General features: G+C 42.6%; 1 protein-coding gene across 6 annotated transcripts in view; it reads left to right on the forward strand.

The window, feature by feature from the left end:
• The window catches only part of FERMT2 (FERM domain containing kindlin 2), a 145239-nt gene that overhangs the window by 29702 nt on the left and 92007 nt on the right, over window positions 1-23530 (forward strand). The gene's annotated exons all lie outside the window — the stretch shown is intronic.

A 23530-nucleotide genomic window follows, 5' to 3' on the forward strand; every position in this document is an offset into this window, starting at 1 on the left:
CTGTTGATGGAATCACATATTAGAGCTTTTCCTAGACTATTTAACTATAGACTATAACTGCACTGCTGTATGTTGGGATGCTATATATGTTTTTTTTTTAAATGGGTCAGCCTATGATTGTGCCGCTTGTAGTGGTACAATCTAGAAAAAGCTTATTTTCTGATTGATGTTAGTGGTATAAACTTGGCCATTAAATGTTACCTTCTGTAAAGATGAAGGAATGATATGTAGAGGTCTCGCTGCCTGGTCTTACACTGCTGCATAAGTGGATGCTTGCAGTGTTTCAGCTGAAGAAGGGTCCTGTGTTTGACAAGTGAGGAAAGGAGCAGGTAGCACCACTTTGCTTGACATTCAAAGAGGTAACATCCTACAGCTGTTTTGGCTGCCCTTTCACTGTTCACTGCTGCCCATGGCCCTAGCTGCCTCCTCATTCCTCAGACTTCTGAAATATAGGTGGACTGCAAGTCTAATAGTCTGGCACTGTAAGTAGCTGAAACAGCCTCTCCTTTTTAAAACTGGAATAATTTCCCAAAGACTTCTGTGGTCACAAGTGTTTAATGATTGGGGGGGGGTGATGCCCAAATCACATTGCAATGTGCTAAATTCCAGCTTTAACAAAAGTTCTGTTGTGTGTAGCAGTCCCTTGATTTTTAGTTCATAGTGTTCAGTTCAAAAACCTTTGACGAAATGCCAGTTAAGGAGAATCTTTGCATCAACTGGCAAAATATGGCGGCTTTTCTCAAGAACACTGCATGGTTATTTGCATTTAAGTTTAATAATAATGTTCATTCCTTTTTCTGTGACTTCTGGTTTGCTGAAAAGACAGTTGTATTTTTTTTAAAACTACTGTACCATTTTGAACTGGGCACTCTTCTATAATACGTGCTTGGTCAATGATTATTCGTTTAGCTTGAGAATTTATATGCTGCTTTGCCGGAGAATGGTTTGAAGCTGCTCCCAACTGAAAAAAGGACATCAAAATGAAATAAAGTCCTGGGCATAAAAACAGCATTAAGCAAATGTTGAACAGCCTAAAACGATATTCATAAAACAGTCCTCAGGTTAGAAGCAGACCATAGGGCAGCTTTTTAAAAAGGAACTTCTCCGTTAAAACTAAGGGAGGTATGAGTCCAGTTTCAAGGGAAGCATTCCAAAGACAAGACATCACCGCTGGTGGATCCCTGCCTCTGGTCACCACCTGCCTCACCTCTGCAGGCCAGGACCCAAAGAGAAGGCAGTCTTAACTGGCTGGCTGGGCAGTGCTGCCCAACGTTTCTTTAACTATCATATTTAACCCAGCGAACGAAAGTTAATACAGTATTAGAATATTTCTCACTTCAGCTAAAATCATATGTACATTTTAAAGGTTAACCGCTGCTTGGAACCCGCTCTTGTTTCAGTTAATATTGCTTACTGCTGTTCTCAGGTTATGCCTTTTCTGGTTTAAATTTAATCCCCTGCTTCCTCCCATCAGGCATTCCCTCCTGAGAACAACTGAGATCAGGCTCTGAATTCCCCCAGAAAGCCTCCCCAGCTGTCCCAGTGTCGTTTCCTTATGTCGCTTCCCACCTTTCCCCACTCTGCACTGAAAAATGACAACACTGGAGAAATCTCTGTCACTTGTCAGGCTTTATGTTACTGTATAAACAAATCCTTGGTGCACCAGCTTGTCTTTTGAAACTTCCCCTTCCCAAAAGCTACAACCCCAAACCCAAAGTGTACAACTCTTATGGTAGATTGGACCCATTTTTTTCTCCTGGCAGAACCCATCTGCATTCTGCATAACATTTGTAAAGTGATATAGAAGGTTTGAAATTCTGTCTTCCTGCATAGCTGTACATTGATTTTTAAAATCTAATGAAGAGCATTTAAAACTGGATTTCTGTTTCTTGCACCTAAGTATCAGCAGAAGAGAGAATTAAAGTGCCTCATTTGGCATGAGTGAAGCCTTATTAAGGCATCCAGTTCTGAGCAGCAGTGAAGGATCCAAAGCAACTTCCATCTTAGATGTTTAATGATGGAATGTAACTAAACAGATTTCAGCAAGAGTGAAACAGCTTCTCTCATCTCTGTGAGTGAATAACGGGGAACATGCTTGATGCTGAAGCCCTAGATGAGAACTGAAAGTTCACCCTGCACGCGTAACCCTTTCTGACTCTAGGATATGCTTAGTTTACACCTGCCGGGGCTCCCTCTGTGTCCAAGATATGTCATCTAATTTTCTCCCACCGAGATGTGGGGGATGAGAATGCTGTCTGCTCCTGGGAACTTATTCCCCCCCCCCCCATTCTGAACATTTGCCTTGTTGCAGTAATCTTTTTCTTGCTGCTGTATTCCCAGCTCTCGCTGTCTGTCTCTGTGTTCTATAACAGTGGTAGTCCATTGGTTTCTTGGCCAGGGTTGCACTTTCAACTTCCTCTGTAGGGTGACAAAATGGGTTGGCGTATTGTGCCATTGTTGTCGTATCGTGATACTCCAGTCCAGGTCCAGAAGTTTTCTGACTGATGACTGTGATGTTTTTGCACAATTCATTGTACACAAAGTCTTTCTGATCTGCTGCAATTTAGACATCCCATTATGTGTGGCTCTTGTACCAGGAGTATTCAAAGTACTGCCTGGTCATGTTTAGTTGGATCGGTTCAGACTGATCTCCTCCATGCATGTTGGCAAGATCCTGGTGGTTGTGGAAGAGACCACCATTACTGCAGATCTTTGCTTTTCCTGTTTGTTGAATTCTTGCAGAGAAAATTAACTTTCGTTGTGGAAGGGTTTTTTCTAAAAGGTTTTGAAGGAGGCCATAATATGCTGAAAAGACCATACTTGGAAAAGAATGATGCAGCCAATTGCAGGCTGGTTTCAGACACACTGTTTTAGGGAAAAGCAATTGGAACAGGTGACAGAAGAGGATTTCCACGATTTCGTAGTTGACAGATCTGTCCTTAACCAGTTTTAGTTGGTTTGGGATGGGGATGGCTTTGGCTGTTCTGATGTATTATCCCCCCATCTGATGGATGGGGGATACACTTCTGGGCAGTAGTATATGTGAAAGGGATCTTGGGGTAAGAGTGGATTGTAAACTAAATATGAGCAGTCAGTGTGATGCGGTGGCAAAAAAGGCCAATTCAATCCTGGGTTGTATCAAAGGGGCCATAGCATCGAAATCGCAGGAGGTCATAGCCCCTCTCTATACTGCCTTGGTCAGGCCACACCTGGAGTATTGTGTGCAGTTCTGGAGGCCTCACTTCAAAAAGGATGTGGACAAAATCGAGAGGGTGCAGAGGAGAGCGACGAGGATGATCGGGGGCCGGAGACCGAGCCCTACGAGGAAAGGCTGAGGGCCTTGGGAATGTTTAGTTTGGAGGTTGAGGGGGGACATGAATGCTCTCTTTAAATATTTGAAAGGCTGTCATTTGGAGGAGGGCCCAAGGGTAGGACCCGAAGCAATGGGCTTAAATTACATGCACAAAGGTACCGGCTGGATATTAGGAAAAACTTTTTCACGGTCAGAGTAGTTCAAAAGTGGAATCAGCTGCCTGGGGAGGTGGTGAGCTCCCCCTCACTGGCAGTTTTCAAGAAGAGGCTGGATGAATACTTGTCAGGGATGCTTTAGGCTGATCCTGCACTGGGCAGGGGGTTGGACTAGATGGTCTGTATGGCCCCTTCCAGCTCTGTGATTCTATGATTATCTCGCTGTCTTATACTTAATCAGATCATTGGCCTGTTAAGATTGGTCTTGCCCCTCAAACTAGCAGTGACTCTCCAGGGTCGTAGGCAGAAATATTTCGCATCGCCTACTAAGTGATGCGTATCAGATGTCGGAGTGGATTATTGTGACTGCTACATGAGGCTTACTGGAGTTCATCTCCCCCCACCCATGTTTAATATTTTTATGTGACCATTTGGGAAGATTTTCTGGAGCTTTGGAAGTGGTTTTTTTTCAATATACAGTCATACCCAACTCTCAATTTCGTTAAGTCACCAGAAGCAGCTGTCTCCATCTTGGGTCAGTGCTTTGATGCCATGATCAAGTGTTCTGAAGGAATGAGCTGAAAATGAATCCTGGTGGAATGGAGGCAATGCCAGTTGGACAAGCTGATGTCTTAGGGGAGGTTGTAATCCCAGCAGTAGGTGGGACTGCCCAGTGAGGCAGTGAGTTGGAAACCTGAATCAGTACAGACCTCTGCGGCATGACTGTTATCCAGTGCAGATTGCTTTAATCATATTTCACCGATTTTGAAAACGCAGCGCTGACTTCCGGCATGTTTCCCAGCTCAGTGTTAAGGTGCTGTTTTTGCCCTCTAAAGCTCTTCATGACCTGAAACCTACATATCAAAGGAGCGCCGCTTCTAATATTGGACTTACGTCCTTCCGAACTAAGTTTGTTGGCAGTCCCTCCACCCTTGCCCGATCAGAGAGGCGTGCTTGGCAATTGGCCGTTCCAAAGCTTTCTGTGCTGTCACTCCTTAGCTATGGGCTTGGCTTCCATTAGGAGCGCAGGCTGCCCTCTTGGCGTGTATCTTCAGAAAGGTCTGCAAGATGACTCTGTTTAGGAGGGCGGGGGGTGGGGCATGTCCTATAAACATTGTTTGAATTGGCTTGATGTAACTGGATTTATAGTTTTTTATAATTGTGTTTTTGTGTTTTTTATATATATTGATTTGAGTTCTTTGGGAGTAAAGTGATAAATACTTTTAACACATTTAAATACGCTGCTTGTGAAACAAGAATGCCGTTCATAGCATTCTTCTCCTGCCTACGTTCAGTTGACTGCTGGTCCTCGGTATATGAAAGAGGAGATTTCAGCATGATCCTCCTTAGTAAGAAGCCCCAGGAAAGATTTCTTGCAAAAACAGATGAGAGATCCTGATGTGGGAGGATCCAGCCCCTCCATTCTGCTGTGTCAAACCTTCCTTTCGGCGCTCGTATCTTGTTTGTTTGTTTAGCACATTTTTATCCTGCCCTTCTACCAAGGAGTTCAGAGCAGCACGCATTGATGTTCCTCTTCTCCATTTTACCCTCAAACCAACTCTATGAGAATAGGAAGGTTCAGTTAAAGAGAGGGTGACTTTTCCAAGGTCACCCAGCAGTCTTCATGGCACGGTGGCGATTTGAACTTGGCTCTCCCTGATCTTAATCCAGTCATTACCCCTAGCGAGTGTTTTCGCTTGCATGGGTATGCCCTCCTCCTCTGGTGTACAAAAAATGGAGGACCGGAGAACAACGTAAGCCGTTTTGGGGAGCGAGGCAGAGTATCGATGAAGTAAATAAATAAATGTGCGGGTGAAATCCGTAGCACAAGGCTGAGGTTGACTAAAGAGTTAGCTCAGGAGCTTCAGGGGGATTTGAAAGTTTTCAACTGGCCAGGACTTGCTCTGTTGACTTCTGCCTTATCAGGGCTGTCTTCTTATCTCCTGACTATGTGCATGCTGGTGGGATTTGGCAATGTTTGTGCTAGTCATTGTTTCTCTGTCCCTGTCCGTCCCTCTACGATATGCCCACAATTCCCTCCTGCAAAACCTTAACTGCTGCCTCTAGTCCACGAGTCCCCGTGCTCTTCCCTTGTGATCCCTGGCCTTTCTGCCTGGCTCAAGCGGATCCTCTTCCTTGGACGATCCTCTACCAGGACATTCCACCAAAGACTTAAAGGTCGCTGTGGTTCAACAGAAACCTTTCCAAAACAAAATCCAACGGGAGGCTGCTGAATTGGAATTCATATGCAAATTTGACTCTGTCAAACTGGGACTGAATAGAGACTATGAATGGTTATCACATTACCACAGGTAACAGATTCTCTTTACAGAGGCGTGATCTGGGGGAGCCCAGTGACGCCTGGCGTGGGCTTTCGGGGACCACAGTTCTCTTTGTCAGATGCAGCTGGCAGGGAGAGCGGTGGTTATCGAAGGCTTATACTACATAGTAATTGGATACTTTCACTGCTTCAAACTAATATGGCAAACTGACTGCACACCAAAAGGAGATGTTTACATTTCCAAGCAAAGGAATGTTTTGATTGCCTCCACGCTAATTGCATTCTGTCCCCTTGTGATTTATGTCCCCTTCTTTCCTCTCTCTCTCTCTTCCCCCCTCCTCTTCTGTATCTGCCCAGTTTTGATCAGGCATCTGACGAAGAGAACTTGATTCTCGAAAGCTTATGCTACAATAAAATTGGTTAGTCTTAAAGGTGCTACTGGACTCTTTCTGATCTTCCTTGGACGAGTATCCCCATGTCATGTTAACAATAAATACTGAGTGCCCTTTATGGCCTACATTGTGGCTTCCTAGACAGCCCTTCCTGTGACAAGTAACAAATCCTTTAGGTCCCTAGCCTACTGCTCATTACTTACTGGAAGGTAGACTGCTTAGATTTTTGTACTTAAACAGAACAGAAGGCTGTTAAATTGGATAAAAACCGGGTAAGCCACAGAGGGTACTGACAATCTGACAGCGACCAGTACTAATCATATTGTAGGCTGCATAAGGAAGACAGAAAGCTTGTGCATTTGTATTCTGCGAGTCAAGATGGCTTGACTCAGTAAAAGAAGCCACGTCCTCCAGTTTCCAGGATCTGTTAATGACAGGACGTTTTGGAGGTCTTTCATTCAAAGGGTCGCCATAGGTCGGAGGCGACTTGATGGCACATAACACACACACACACACACACACATTCTGCTTTGGGGGGGGGTAAGGCCACATTTAACAATCAAATACAACTTCCTGCCCTTTTAAAAGATGCTGAAATTTACACAGTCAATCTGATATGTTCTTTCCTTAATAAATATCAGTGAGGCTGATTGGTATAAGAGTGCAAACAAAATGTGTAAATAGCTGGCTTGTCGGCTTGCCGTGTATAAAAGTCATAATGGTGCAGTATATTTTGAAAGCCATGCTGGGCTACAGTAAGGCTTTTTTGTACTGATGTAGTAAGGAAGGAAAGGCAGATATAAATACTTGCTTTGAAAGGGAGCTTGTGTTGGCGTGAAGGACTCTTTAAGTTTGGCATGGTTTTGCACATAAGGAGTTTTAATAAAATATTTTCGTGCTCGGATGATGAAAGGAATGACTGAAAGTGCTTGCACTGGAGAGAAGTGTCTTGTTCAGTTTCTACAAATGATAAGGAAAAGTATACCGCCCTTTCTTGCATAATGAGTAAGTAATACTTCCTGCTGGCTTAGAGTGTCATTGAAAATTGGTTGTGTCTATAATTTGCTCAAGTATAGGATGGGATCTATTGGAGACAGGAAGCAGTTTAAGAAGCTGTATGCCCGGTCACATTTAATTGCTTTGGACAGGATAAAATCTTGCCTGAAGTTCATGTGTGTATTTAAGGGACATTTTAAAAAGTGGTACAACATTTATTTCAGTATAAGCTTTCACGAGTCACAGTCCATTTCTGAAGACAGATATGTGAAGGGAAATCTTATCGGGAAGGTTGGGGGAGAGGGGCCAAGGCTTGGTGTGACGTCATGAATAAACCTCAATGTAAGGGGGAAATGATGTAGAAAGGGGAAGAGGGAGTCCTGTCATAAATCAACAGAATTAGCAGTTACGCATACCGGATGGTGAAGTCAGAGGTTCAAACAGATAAGCAAATAGTTTAAGTGAAAATTAACTGAGATTGGTAGAAGGTTATCAGCCAATTAATATTTTGAAAAAGTGGGTCTTGTAGAGTTATTAGAAATGCATGTTTACGTCTCTTCAAGTGACTCTCAAGTATATAATCTACTAGTCCAATTCAGAATGTTTAGCAAGCCACAAATGTTTTGAGGATTGCTGGCCAAATCCTGAATTCCTCGGTTTGAAAGCTCAACATTTTGGCTTGGATTTAATGAACTCCCAGTGGTAGGCATGTGGATTTCCTCCATCCCAGCAGTCCGTTTTCAATTGCTAGAAAGACTGCTTCTGGAGTTTCAAGACCTTTGTGGACATCACCCCATGTGGCTGATGAAACCTTCCTTCCTCACTGCTGCCCCATGACCTGCGTGGCCTTTTGTCCACATGGCTCTGTGACTCAAGGAATCAAGGGGTTGGAAGCGAATGCTAGGCAGAGGAGAAGGTGGGGAAAATCTACGTCTGTCAGTGTCTGCTGATGGTTGGATCTAGGCCTCGGTGTCTTGTGTAGCTGGTATAGTGCAGTGGCTAAGAGTCTACGTTGTGCTTAGGAGATTCTGAGCTCAAATGTCACTTCTGCTGTAAATTCACTAGGTGGTCTTCGGCAACCCTTTCTGTCTTTCTCTCAGCCTCAGTTCACCATCTGCAATATGGGAATAATACTGGCCTACCTTTTGAAATGATTACAAGATGGAGGAATGGCTGAAAAAGATGGTAGAACTGGCTAAGATGGCAAAGTTTACTTCACTGATTAGAAAAAAGCCAATAAGTTAGTTTATTGATGAATGGAAACCCTTCATAGACTATTTGTATGAAATAGATAACAATGAATTGATGATTTGTGGATTAAGGGATTTTGATATAAGAAAAAAGAGCTTTTAATCTTTAGTAGATTTGACATGATATGAATTTGTTTTGGAGAAAATCAGAAACCTTTTAGTTTGTTCTTTCTTGTTTTGTTCTGTATTATGTATGTTAATTAGTTATTTTTGTTTTGGTTTGTTTTATTAGTTGTGCGTAACTGTAGTATTTTTGTATGGTTTTTAAGTGCATAAAACTCTTTAAAAATGAAAGGATTACACAGTGCTTTAAACATTGGAAATGCTGTATAAAAGCACAAAGTAAGCATTAGAAGTACATTATTATTATTACTTATTCCATCTTTCTCACTGAGATCCAAGCCAGTACATAGTGTAAGTGACAATTCAATATAATCCACAGCTAGGACATTTGCTGAGCAAAGTACAATAATGAACAACAGCTAGGACACTCGGTGAAAGAGATACAATAGAGTATGGTAGTAGACAATTTGAAAAAACAAGCATGAAGCCAAGAGCAGAGAAAATCTTCCTGAAAGAAAGCATAACTAATTTACATAGCATATTTAGCAACATGGGAGCTCCTTAGGAGGCGTATGTCTAAATCAGCAGACAGTACCCAGCAGGGTAGCGTATAATCCCTTTCCCTTCCAATGCATCTCTCTGAGCTACTTCTTATTTATTCATTTCTTATTTAACTTGCCCTGTAATCTGGATAGAAAGCCCTCTTGAATATATCAGTTTTATTTATTTATGTCATTTATAGTCTGCCTTTCTCACTGAGACTCAAGGCAGATCACACAGTGTGAGATTAGTACAATCCATATCAAGTACTTTCCATACAGTATTAAGGACAGTTTGCACAGTTTGCGGAAAGCTGGGAGAATAGGAGCTTTCCTGACCTCAGATCGGCCCTTCCATAAGGTGGGGGCTACCACAGAAGAATCGTATGTGCGGGCAGCCGTAGAATTCAGCCAAAAGGAATCTTAAGGAAAGACAGAGAATAAGCACAGGCATGTGGCTTCGAGGATGATGATGATGATATATTTATATACCGCCCTTCAGGACAACTTCATGTCATACTCGGAGCAGTTTACAAAGTATGTTATTACCCTCACAACAAAACACCCTGTGAGGTGGGTGGGGCTGAGAGAGCTCTGAGAGAGCTGTGACTGGCCCAAGGTCCCCCAGCTGGCTCTCCAGATTAGAGTCCTGCCGCTCTTAACCACCACACCAAACTTGGCTCTATTACTGCAAGTAAGACTTGCAAATATTGGGGTGAAAGACCCATTGAGCTGCTTCAGTCTCGGAATACAAATTTGGGGATGTGTTGGCTGGGCATATTTCACATGATGTGCTTAAACACGAGCATTGTGTGGTGTACCGGGGGTGATGATGACCCATTACCAGTTCTGGCCCACAGTTTGCCTAAACTGGGAGCACCGTCGCTGTTCATGCTGACAGACGGGATAACGGTCTGCAGAGTGTAACTTCCTTGCCTTTCCCCTCTTGCTGCAGTCCAAAATATCCCCTGAAATACTGCTGTTGTGCTGTCTGTACTCTGTCCACGAGACAGCAGCAAGTGAAGTCCAGAGATGTTCTCTATTATCGGTATGTTTTTCTAGGTACTTTAGGACAGTTCCTGTCACTGTTAATAAATTTAATTCATGTTTAGATCATGTTAGAGATAGTCCTTTCTGCAAAACAAACTAAAATAGTGGCATCCTACAAAACCCAGATTATAAAATGTTTCATGACAAACGTTAAGTCTCAGGGTACCATGCAAGTAAATAGGTCCTCCTGGAACTTATAACAGTTGTGCAGATGAGTTGCATGTGGCATTGGCTCAAGGCATCCGCTTCTTAAAATTTAGTTGGCTTCCACAAAACTGACCTTTTAAAGGAAATGGCTGCAAACTCCCGCTCTAAAAAAGGCTATATTCTCTGAGTTGTCTCTTGTCCATCCTGTTTGTCACATTGCTGTTGAGAAAGATCTTGGGATACCAAATGTGTGTTTAGAATAAAAGTACTCTGTACGAGTCTTCCCTTTAAGTTTTATAAACAACACTGCTTTGCTGACCTGTTCACTTTACCAGAAGCATCTGTTACTGGAAGGTGAGCCTAATCAAACCAAAGAACTTGAAATGGTTGTTTTCTCCTCTTAGCATGTTTAGAGTAGCTGCAGCTAGAAGATGCCAAGTTATACATTTTATCTGGGACCAAGATCATACAGTCTATCCCTAATGGATCATGGGCATACCATGGGACTTTGCGAGGCTGACCTATCAGTAGGAAGGAACTACAATCGGTCCCTCTGGTACGGTTGTCACAGTAAGAAGAGATGCCCACACTGCTCAAGTAATGTGAGCATTTAGTAGGCTATGACACCTTTTACCTACTGAGGGAATGAGGTGGGTTGGAAAGAGGGTATTTTTGAAAGCGTGGCTTGAAGTCTATTTGGTCTTCTCTTTGTTCACCCTCTGAAGGAACTGTAATTACCTCTGCTGACAGTTATTAAAGTTGCAATTTGCTTTTATAGCCGTTGTAGCCACAGGTATAGTTTACTACTTAGCTGTTAGATTTGGCAGGAAACTTCATTCATTTGCTTGATTTTTTTTTTGATTTAGGATTTTATCAGACTGTTAACTAGCATTTCCTGCGGAAGAGTAAATGTGCTTGAAATGTGTATGCATGGGATTGTCTCAAGCATCCTTTCTCTGAAGGTTGCATGCTGTCCTTAAAAAAATTAACTGCATTGCATTAAGTTTTCCTGGACCGATAGACAAGGGGCTAGGCAGTGCTTTAATTTTCTGTTTTTCCAAGATTTTTGGCTACTGGCATGCAAGGTTTAATGTTCTAGGAGTCACTCATTAACTTCGTAATTTTGATACCTTAGAATAAGGCTGGATAGAAGTGTTTTAAATTATATTTGAGTAGCCAGATCTTTGTGTTCACATCTTGGCCACGTTGCGCCGTTTTGGAAGTCGGGAACAATCTTCTGCCTGTAGGTCTTTGTATAGAACAGAAAGAGCCCCCTGGACCCTGCGCTTCCTCCTTAATGTGGGGCCCAAGAGTGCCTAGTAGCCCTACTGCTAAGGTATCTCTGTCTTGGGCTCAAAAAACTAGGGACACTGTATGGGTGAGCATGTGTGCTCTCTCTCTCTCTCATTCACACACAGGCACATTTAAAACAGGCACGTTAACTCAGGGTTTCTGCATCTCGGTAATACACTGAGAAGCTCCGTGTGAGCTAGAGATTGGGGATGCAGTGTTTCTGGGGCACAGTGTGCTAAAAAACACATGGCGTCTCCCTGTTGCAGCTCTCCAGACAGTTGCATGTTGCGACAGTGTTATCAACTAGAATAAACATGGGCTAAAACAGGGTGTACATACTCCCTCACACACACACATACACAAAGTTCATGGAGTATCTGGTGATCTGCCATGTCACCACTGCTTTAACTCCCTGCTCTGTACCTGACAAAGATAGGGAACAAACTTACTACAAATCACTGCTGTCTTATATAAGGTTTGTTGTCGTATCTGTTGTGTGCTTGGAATGGAACACACACAGAGCTCACTGTAGCTTGTTGACACCACATCCGGGAGGGATGAAGTGATAAACCATGTGCAGAATCCTCACTTCCTGCAGATTGGTTCTGATCCTTTTTAAATTGTAATAGTGAAAGTTTGGTTTGGATCCTGTGAGCCACTTCTGTGCACAGTCGTGTCTGCCATGGAACACTCTTCTGTTTGCAGAAGGGCCCACTGAAAAGCATTGCTCTTGAGCAAACGGATGGTATAACAGCAGAGGATGTGCAGTAGAGAGGCTAGTGCACACAGGCCTCGTTCACGGGATCCAAGCTGGAATGTTTGAAATGTGATGGGCTACTTCATGTGTGTGTTACGGGCAGAGATGTAAGGTGAGATTAAACATGTTCAGAACGAAAAGGCCAGTTATGAAATCACCTAGTTGTCTGTGCAGGTTAGATAAAAAACAAAGGTAAAATGCTATTTATATGTCTCCTCTCATGTGGTTGGAAGAATATTGTAGTTGCCGATCCAGTACTGGGCTAACATGTAATACAAGGTGGTGCCACAGAGAGTGACAGCGAAGCTGGTGTAGCCCAGTTAAATTCTGTTGAAATAGGTGAGTGGACAACTGCAGCCACAATCTGTGATTTGGGTGTGCTAAAATAGCACATCAACCATTTTCAGTGCCTTTTTAAAAACAATGTAAGGGAAGTAAATGCTATATTTAAATATTACACATCATTCCAATTAAACTAATCAAATATTTCCATTTGTATTGGTTACTGTAGTGGTTAGGTGTAAGGATAAAATGAAGGAGAGACACCCAATGTAAGCTGGTTTGTTTCCTCATTGGGGGAAAGGCAAGGTATAAATGAAGTAAATCAATAAAAAATAAGTCAAAATTAACATCCTAAATCAGATCACACTCTATTTATTAATTTACTTCATTTATATTCCACTTTTCTCCCCATTGGAGATCCAGACATTCTTCCTTTACTTATCCTCACAACACCCCTCTGAGTTAGGTTAGGCTGACAGTGTGACTGCCCAAGCTTACTAGTTGAGCTTCCGTGGCAGAGTGGGGATTTGAACCCGGATCTCCGAGATCCTAGTCTGATACTCCATCCACTATATCACAACGGCAATGGGTAATATGCTAGAAAGTTTCCTGGAACATTTTCCAAATTTAATATTTCTGGAAAATTTGCACCATTGGTTGTAGAAAAAATTTTATTTTATTTTTACTAGCAGGTATGTGTAACTGTATTGCCCCTGTCTCTCTTTCTTGACAGTTGCAGAGATAGTAGTATTTTCCAGGTGTATTGTTGTGACTTATGTGGTGTTTTGCGGTTGTTCTGAACTTTATCGTTTTGGACAAGGTTTTTTTTTTTTTTAATGGTAACTATCTGAAACGTTAGAGGACAAGTTCTTCAAAAAGCATCTGTTGCCAGTTTGGTGTAGCGGTTAAGAGTGGCAGGACTCTAGTCCGGAGAGCCGGGTTTGATTCCCCACTCCACCACTTGAAGCCGGCTGGGTGACCTTGGGTCAGTCACAGCTCTCTCAGAGCTCTCTCAGCCCCAGAGGGTGATTGTTGTGCGGATAATAACATACTTTGTAAACCGCTCTGAGTGGGCATTAAGTTGTCCTGAAGGGCGGTATATAAATTGAATGTTGAATGTTGTTGTTGTTGTTGTTGTTGTTGTTGTTATTATTATTAATGTATTTGCCTACCATGGCAGCTTGTTGCTTACAATAGTAGAGTTGTTATGCTATGTTCTTTTGAGTGGTTGCTAAAAATGTTGTCACCATGTCGCTTACCTACATCAAATCGGTCAAAAAGGTACCAACCAAGACCTGGTATGAATTGAGAGTTTGGATTTCTTTTCTTGTGACTGCAGGCTGCATTGCTTTGAGCTGTGACTCCGTACCGGTCAGCAGCCCCTTGAATGAAACAGGCTCCTCTTGGGAAAATGTAAACACACAAATCTGGTTTTGTCATGACATTTGAGAGATGAAGCAAATGAAACATGATAGCAAGCAGGCTTTAAATGAAGTAAATGACTCTATGTGCTAAACATCCATACATTTCCTCTCAGAACAGGAAATGAAATACACAGTTTGGCACTCTAGCTATTTAGCTGGCAGGATTTGTCCCAAAGCACAGCTTCCAGCAGTTGACTCACCCGGCCGGCGGGGGGGGGGGGGGGTTCTTTTTCTGCACAATTCTTACAGTGCATTAGATTTTGTCTATACAAGGTTGCTTTTAAATAAGAGTGGTTTAGTATGCCTTTTTACTTTAGATGACAGGAGGGAAGATAACTTCTAAAATCTGGCCATTGCAAGAAGTATTGTCGAAGGCTTTCACGGCCGGAGAACGATGGTTGTTGTGGGTTTTCCGGGTTGTATTGCCGTGGTCTTGGCATTGTAGTTCCTGACGTTTCGCCAGCAGCTGTGGCTGGCATCTTCAGAGGTGTAGCACCAAAAGACAGAGATCAGGACACTGAGAGATCTCTGTCTTTTGGTGCTACACCTCTGAAGATGCCAGCCACAGCTGCTGGCGAAACGTCAGGAACTACAATGCCAAGACCACGGCAAGACAGCCCGGAAAACCCACAACAACCATTGCAAGAAGTGTTTATGATGAGTACTGATGATAAAACTAGGTTAGCTTCAAATGGGTTTGTTTCAGAGGTGAGAACGCTCTGTTTGGACCAGGCCGACGGAAGGCCTGTCTTGACTTTAATGCCAAACGGATCTGAAAGTTTCTGGAAAAATTAATGAAATAGGGTAGAGCACTCCATTCTGTCTTGTGTATTTCCATCTCCTAGTATGTTGATTGGAAATACCTTGGTTAGCGAAATATCCAAAGGCTCTTACATTGTAGTCATTGGTTTTTGTATTACGGGGTTGGACAGATTGATGCAATATTTGACTCTGGGTGCAGTCTTAAGCAAGTGTGTGTGTGTTTGGGGGGGGGGGGTAAAACTCCACTGAAATTTGGCCATCTTTTGGATGGAACCATTCATTTATGCCATTGGTCACTTTTCTATCTGGCAAGACCTAGTTCCATATGGAACTAGCTGCACATCATATTGAAAAACCAGTTGCTGTTAACTTTTCTGGTACTTTATAGTGTACCACTTATTTATCAGCACATTTTATGCCCCGCCCCAGCCCTGATTAGGGCCTCCAAGCCAGCTAACAGATCAAAAACGCACATAATAAAAACGCATCTTCAAAAAAAAACATTAATACCAAACAAAAACACATCATTTGGACAATTAAAATCAAGCTAAAATACATATACATAAAACTAATTAAAACATAGGGCGGGAAGGAGAGTTCACTGCGAGAACATCACATGAAACCAAAAGGTCTTTACCCACCGATGGAAGATAGCAACAGAAGGGCACAGAGGTCTCTCTGGGGAGAGAGCTCTGGAGTTTGGGTGCCACAATCTAGAAAGCCCTCACCTGGATTGCCACCTGCCTGATCTCAGAAGGGAGGGGCACCTGAAGCAGGGCCTCAGAAGATGATTTTCACAGTTGAGTAGCTTCATAATGAAGTAGGCTTGCTTTGCACGTTTTCATTTATTTCATGTCCTTTTCTGATTAGACTACAATGGAGCTCTGCTTGAAGCCACACAGTGTGTTTCACTACTGTAAGCAGAGAAATGATTCCAGGACGTTCACATTTCCCTGTATAACAGCACACATTAAGAGACCTCCGAAATTTGATCCTGTCTTATATCTTGCAGACAGAGTGTCTGAGAAGGTTTGAGCTCCCTTCTGTCTGACATGGCCATATCTTTCATTGGGGAAGGGGAAACCATCTTTATATCTGATTCTGAACATGGTCCCAGAGTACAGATCAAAAAATCCACACCGTTGGGCCACACAAAGATAAAGGGGATTATTCTATTAACCTGAAGGAGCGCCAGGTTTGCGGAAAAATCTGAGAACAAAAACGGAGGGTGATTTAAACCGCAGTTTACAGAGGGGAAAAAATGAGATAATGATGCTGTGTCATCATTAAATACCATTTTGAGGGTTGCTTAGCAACCCCTTAAACACTGAGGGTAGCCGTAGCCTTATTGCCAAGGGCAGAAGGGGAAGTATGGCAGCAGCATGTGAGTGAGAGGCAGTGCCACCCAAGGAAGGTGGTGATGGGGGTGGAAGCATGCAGCAGTGGGAGAGTGAGCAGGAAAGATGGGGCTGCAAGTTGAGAGGGTGGAAGGTCTGGTGGGGAAGGAAGGAAGGAAGAGGGGGAGAGCAACGGTGGGAGGAGGAGGAGGAGGCAGTGGCTGGCAGACGAAAGGGAAAAAGATGGTGGTGGGGGGAGAGCAAACTAGAACCAATTGAAGCGGGTGAGAATTCCCCTCCTCAACAGTTTCCTCGCGTGTCCCTGTTTGTCTAGCTCTTTCCCCCTTCCTTCCCGCGTATTCTGCAGTTATCTTCCTGTTCACGTTGTAGTGATTATAAGCAAAAATATTTGCCACCATGCAAGAGGGAAGGGAAATTTAGTCTGTGCCGTTACACTCTTCTTTCCCTCCCCTTCCTTCTCAGTCTGCTTCTTTGAACGCAAGCGCTGCAAAACGTTTTTTCAGGGAGGCAGGTGCAGCATCCGAGCACATAATAAGCAAATAGGATAATAATTGTTTGCAGTAATAAGCATATAGCAGGGGTGGGCAATTGTTTTGGCTCGGGGGCCACTTTGTGGGAGCGGAGGTTAGCGGAGGGCCGCACCTTTTAAAATGATTGCATTCATTAGTTAACTTTGCATTTCAGAAAAGGTATAGATTGTATCATAAAAAATCAATAAATATAAATTAAATTAAATAGTGGTAGTTTTATTCAATTTATTTATTGTTTTACTGTTGCAAAGGCAAAATTGAAATTAACCAGATCATCTGGAAAAGCGCGTATCTACACTGCGCATGCATATTGACGTAATTCAAGAATAGTCTGAAACTCAAGTAGAGCATAAATAACATTCTGTCTAATAAGGATATATCACATATATCAGCTTTTTCTGTTATCAGTTCATTTACATCTGTCTTCCAGTTGGGTAGCAGTGATTATCTTGCTAGTTTGAGATTGTGTATGTGTTATGTGCCACACTTCCGCCTTATGGTGACCCTATGAATGAAAGACCTCCAAAATGCCCAATCATTAATAGACTTGCTCAGATCCTGCAAACTGCAGGACATTGCTTCTTTTATTGAGCCAAGCCATCTCGTTTTAGGTCCTTCCTCTTTTCTTACTGCCTTCCACTTTTCCTAGCATTATTGACTTTTCCAGAGAGTCTTGTCTTCTCATGATGTGACCAAAGTACAATAGCCTCAGTCTTGTCATTTTAGCTTCTAGAGTGAATTCAGGCTTGATTTGATCTAGTACCCACTTCTTTGTCTTTGTGGCTGGCTGTGATATCCATAAAACTCTCCTCCAGCACCACATTTCAAATGAATCAACTTTCTTCGTGTCATCTTTTTTCAAACTGCTAGTCTAGAACAGAATATTTTTTCCTTTCGGTAATATTTTATATATTTGGTTTATTTTATATATAATGTATTGTTTAATTTAAAAAAAAACAAGATTCATGTAGTTTCCTTGTAACAAAGACATACAATTGAAGTAGGGAGCTGATTGACTTCAGAAGACCGCTGCATTCTTATTTGACGGTTCCCAAACTTTGGCTTTTTATACAACAGACAGGAAATAGCTGGTTTATAATTTAGACCAAGCCCAAATCAGTAACTTCCTTTTAGGAACAACCGAGTTTGACTCTTCTCTGAAATATTGCACAGTTCTAAATCCATACCATTAATGCTATACTAAGGTACTCTTTAATTTTCTAGTTTATTGTAACTATGGGTATTGGAAACAAAGTTAAGCCTTTCAAGCCCATTTACTTCAATATATTCTGCTTCAGATGGCAAGACATTTTCATTCTAACATAAGGTTTTGCGGATTAACTAGAGGCTACTTCATCAGTGTCATGTACTGGATCTTCATTAGGCAGATGTAATGTGAGGGTATGAAACCATTTTGGCCTGATCCACTTGTTCATTCTCCAGTGTGATATATGTCATCATGCACGTGTCAACAATTTACCTCTTCTCTTTGTATAGGACAAATAGGCCAGTTCCTAAGCTGAAGAATAAATGAACACAAACTTATCACTGAAAATAGCGGTATTCAGAAACTAATAGGGGAACATAACCAGCCTCTCAGGACACACAGTTGCTTATTTATTTTTTTTATATTTATTTATTTATTTATTTAAAACATTTGTACGCCGCCTTACTACCTAAATAGAGTCCCCAAGGTGGTTTAAAACTGTTTTCCAGAAAAAGAACTTGAAAGGGAAGCTCCAGCATTGAACTGATGAATATGAATTTATCAAGAACTTCAGCTCTATAATCTGATGACATAACATGGATTTAGAAGTTAACTAGTTTAGGAAAACTAGGAAGATTGGCTTGCATTTGAATTTTATGTCGTTAACGTCTCACCCTGCATTTTCTACATTTCATTGCCCTTTGACCCTACTTCCTCCCTAACCTTGTATATATCTAGTGAGGGCCCCACTACATGCACCTGATAAAGTGGACTCCGCAAAAGCTTATGTTAGAATACTAACTTCGTCTTTAAGGTGCCGCAAGGCTTTCTCTTTTTTTCACTGCAGCAGATTGCTAGAAAGGCATTGGATACTTCTTCAGTAGTGCTTACAGCCATGGAGGATATCGGAGTCCACTAGCTTCCTTAGAATCCCACGTCTCATTTAAAAGGAGATAGCTAAACACTGCCATATCAATACTTCCTAATTTATTATCCAAAATCTGTAGCAACTTAACATGGTTTTCTAAATTGGGTTACCATACTGTGTGCCTGTGACTTTGTTTGGGAGGACTAGCAGGGCTGTCAAGAGGATCTCGTGGGCCTAGTACACTATGTATGCCTCGCTTTGGGGCACTAGAAAACTCCCTTGGGCCCACAAAACTCTTACCTCTACCCATCTGCCTGTATCCCTGAGCACCAGTATCCATCTGTCTGTATCCCTGGGGAACCAGTATTCCAGTCCAGTGAAAATGGATCTGCCAGCAATGAAAAACTGGTTTACTTGGGTTCCCCTCAACTAAGTATAGTACTGTGGGATCCACCCCCACCCCCAAATGACTGCACAATAATTAAGACTTGGTGTATTTCATGTTAGACTTACACTCTGCTCTGTCAAGGCAGGTAGTAATGTTATAGAACCTTGGAGCATATTACAAAATCAGGAAGAAGGGGGACATTCTAAAGCCGAGGTATGGGCACCAAAACCTTGTTTAATGTGCTGCTTCAGTGCAATCCTAAGCAAAATTGTACCGTTAAGTTGTGAGGGTCCACTCTGATAAGGGGTTGTTTAATTTCCTTCTGCTGTTGTGGTCCTTCCTCCCCCTCCTGTTCCTGGGAAGGTCCTCCTGTGGCCTCCGATATGGTAGCAGGAGAGCCCGGGTTACTTCACCCCCTGGGTGCTCTGTTGTCTTCCTGGTTGTGATCCTGAGCCTCGGGGCCCACACCCCATTTCTCATCCCAATTATCGGCCTCTCTTTACAACCCTCCCACCTACCCTCAGGACACGTCCCAACTCCTGTGCCAGGAGCACCTTCCTCTCTTGGGGGCCATCCCCACTAGTTTGGTGTGGTGGTGGTTAAGAGCAGCAGAACTCTAATCTGGAGAGCCAGGTTTGATTCCCCACCCCTCCACTTGAAGCCAGCTGGGTGACCTTGGGTCAGTCACAGCTCTCTCAGCCCCACCCACCTCACAGGGTGATTATTGTAGGGATAATAATGTACTTGTAAATCATAATGAGTGGGTGTTAAGTTGTCCTGAAGGACGGTATATAAATTGGATATTATTATATTTATTACTGCTTCCCTAGACCCTCATTGGCCCATGAACCTGCTGGCTGCAGCACCAGCCCTCTCTCTGGGATCCTCGATAGTTTCACCTCCGCATTCTGCCTCTGTGTCCCAGCTGATGCTTGAGGGCAAAGTGCTGGGCGCAAGGGCAGCCCCAAGGCTGGGAGTCACCAGGTAGCATGGCCAGCTTTGCTACTCCTGGTCCAACGCCGGCCAGTGATGCCAGCCGGGACTGCCTTGTTGTTGCTGCCTCTGATAGGTGTTTGTCAAGCCAGTCGCCTGTGCTCTGTGTTGCTGCCACTGGCCTGCTGCTCTCTGGGACCTGCTGCAGCTCCAGTCTTCGTTCTGGGTGAATTGGGGGCTACACAGCCCCTGAGGGGTCCGTGACTGAGGGTCACAAGGGAGGGGTAAATGAGGGGCTGTCCTGGCCCCAGACATAAGTCCATTGAAGTCAATATGCTTAGAAGGTATGATTCCATTTAGGATTGCTTTGTTAGGTGTTCCAGCATGGGTACTTGGCTGTTATGACTAGACATAGTTGAGGAAGATAATAGCGGAAAGCCTATAGATAGAGTAGCTAAAGCTGTGTAGAGCTGTAGTAAAAACCAGTACCTTGTATTGTCCAGTGGGATTGTGGGAGACAGTACAGATGATGGAACCTGCTGCTGTAGACCAATCACATTTTATTGTTTAGCTTGACTCTTTTTAAGCACCCCCCCCCCCTCCCCAGTGCATTACAGGAATTTGATGTTGAAGTTTTGAAGGCGTGAATGACATCCCTAAATCTGAGAAGGCCCTGGCCTATCAAATTGCTATAACGGCATATCGGGTTACTATCAAAATATTTATACATCTTTTCTTTGTGGTTCAAGGCAGCTTACAGTTTCCATTTCACACCTACCCAGTACACTCGGAACCCAAAATAACCCCCTTCCCACAAAAAGCTTGCAGCCTACCCCCCTTTAAAAGCCCCAGTGAATAAAGTAGACTTGCAGTGCCTCCTAAAGTCTTTCAGCGGCTGTGCCCCCCTCCCCTCCTCAGGGAGCCCATTCAGTGGGGTGAACTCTGCTACAGAAAAAGCAAGGGCTCTGATCAGTGCCGGCTGGGATGTCTTCTTGGCGGAACAGCCTGTATGCAGCAATCTCACTACCATAGTTGGTGCTTAAGGACGTATGGGGAGAGATGGCCCTTTAGATACCTCCATATTCCCGTCACAAATCACAGGATTTGTTAATCGTTGGTGCCAGCATTTTTGGGTTGGGAATCTGAATCACTGGAGGGTATTGTAAGGAAAGAGGAGGGAAACTTAGCAGTTCTTAAACTTCCACCCACACAAGCTCTCTTTAAATGTTTGATTTTCAGCTTTCAGATCGAGGTTCTACTATGTTTGTCTGAACTTACCAATTAATTCCAAAACATGTCCAAATAAAGTACTTCTGTTGGGCTTGAGAGGGAGAAGATTGTGAAACTATGGCAGAAAGTTAACGATTAAAGTGCAAGTAGAAGAGAGTTCCCTTGTTTTTAAATGTTTAAACTACATTCTGTTTAGCAAGCAAGCTAAAAAATTACCACTTATTTCTACCTCTGTGGCTTCTAAGATGGTCACGCCAACTGTTTTATGCAAAATTTGTGTGGACAAACAAAATTACCCAATCTAAATTGTACTCATTAAAGCCATTAACTGTCAAATTTCAGAACTCTGAGACTGAAACTGGGAGTAAGTATTAGCTTGGCTTCACCACGGATTTGCTGGTGGGAAGACAACTTCCTCTTTATCTTCCCTGTATGCAATCTATGAAATAGGAACCATAGTGATATATAACAGGCCTGATCTCAGGTAGCAGAACATAGCAAGAATTCTGTATATATAGCCATCAACTGTATTTTTCTAAACACTTAAGCGTTAACACATTCAGCATACCTCACAATGTATGAGAGAGAAGGCTGTTAAGCTGGAATCTACTTTGTCATTTGCCTGTCCTGTGTGGTTCTTGTATTAAATTACTAGGTCAGTGTGGGCTTTAACCATTTAGAAGGTGCTCCTATTCTGGAAAGGTCACATCTGAATTGAGCCTGTTAAGAGCATTAGAAAAATATCCCAGAGTTCTGAAATCCAATTTATTTCAGATGTCTCCAGAGGTGGGCTAGTCTTAAGAGATTTACCACCCAGATACGAGCATAAGGTTGGCCCTAACAATCGGCCATCTTGATTCCATATGGCTTCAGAGTCATATAATGAAACCATATGGGACCATTGGCGATAGTAATTTGCAAACCTAGTTTGCCTGGGAGTCATCTTCTGTAATTTCACAGATGAGGAGATAACTGCATTAAAAACGAAGAAATTTTGTATGTCCGATACCTAGGGTCAAAAGAGCCTTTGTCTGTTCTACCCCTCTTCTGTACTGAGCTTATTCTTTTCCCTCTTTGAAAGGTAATGGTTGCTTATGGTTTGAAACAAAGCGTTCAAAAAGTCTGATGTTGCAGAAACATCAAGGATGGAATGTCTTGGGAGTACAGACCCTTAGTTTTACTGTAATTGGAAGTTAAAGGTGGGGGGGGGGGCGGCTTTTACTGCTCCTATTCATTTCTTGAGACCTACATGGAAGACTGGCTTGGTAAATTGCATCTTTCATTATGGTACTGATATAATTGATGGCAGGAAGTCTTCAGTTTCATATGTAGCTATTGCAATTGTTTGTTTGCAAGCTAAATGGCATGTGTTCATCTTAAATGGTAGAAACTATAAATAAAAGCAAAGCATGCGTGCCAGTTAGGAAACCCCAGATGTGCAGTTCTTGCAGTGTTAGGTTTTTGCAAATTGCTCTAACGTTGTGGTTACAGGGCCATTGTGACAGAGATCACTAGCTTCAAATTACATCTTTTCAGCAGTAGTTTACATATAATAGGAACTTTTAAAAATTAATTATATAAGCAAATATAAAGGGATATGTTAATTTTGTAATTATTTAAACCTTTTCTTAATATTTTGTTTTGCATTGTTTTTAATTTGCAGTGTGAGGCACCATCTTGGGTAAAAAGGCAGGATAAAATTTATTTTAATTTTATCACCAAAAGCCATTCTTCTGGATAAAATTCTGAGTGTTTTTTTTCCCCTACCCATTACTAGAATGTTGTGTTGAACCTGCAATGTTACCAAATCTGCTATGTTTTTTATTCTTTACAGTTGCAGAAGAGAGCCTGAAAACATGCAATTACCGGCCTATTGCTAATGTAATTACATGAGAACAGGCTGTGAGCTTGTATGCTTCCTCTTCCTCCCACTCTTCAGTATGAATTTCTCCTTCCCTTATGTTGATTCTGAACCATGGTAACATTGATAACTGTGGCATATAGTTAAACCATAGGTAACTCAACCAGGATTCCTGTGGGTGTGAGATTTGAATGAATCTTGCAAGTCTTGAGCAAGTGGGAACTGATGAGCTTTAACTATGGCTACCGGTGCACATATAATACTGCTGCACCGTTATTAAAGCTGGGGGGTGGTCGAACTACACAGTCCTTCTCCCAAGCCCTTAACCATGGTTGAAAAATCAGCAGTGTTAAACCTGCACCTGGATATTGTATTCCAAATTCTCAGAATCCAGTGTCAAAGGATGCTTAGAAACGCTGAATATGGAACCTCGATAAACAAAGCCTGTGAG

Source organism: Eublepharis macularius, chromosome 2, assembly GCF_028583425.1.
Source record: "Eublepharis macularius isolate TG4126 chromosome 2, MPM_Emac_v1.0, whole genome shotgun sequence".
In the NCBI taxonomy this organism is placed as follows: Eukaryota; Metazoa; Chordata; class Lepidosauria; order Squamata; family Eublepharidae; genus Eublepharis; species Eublepharis macularius.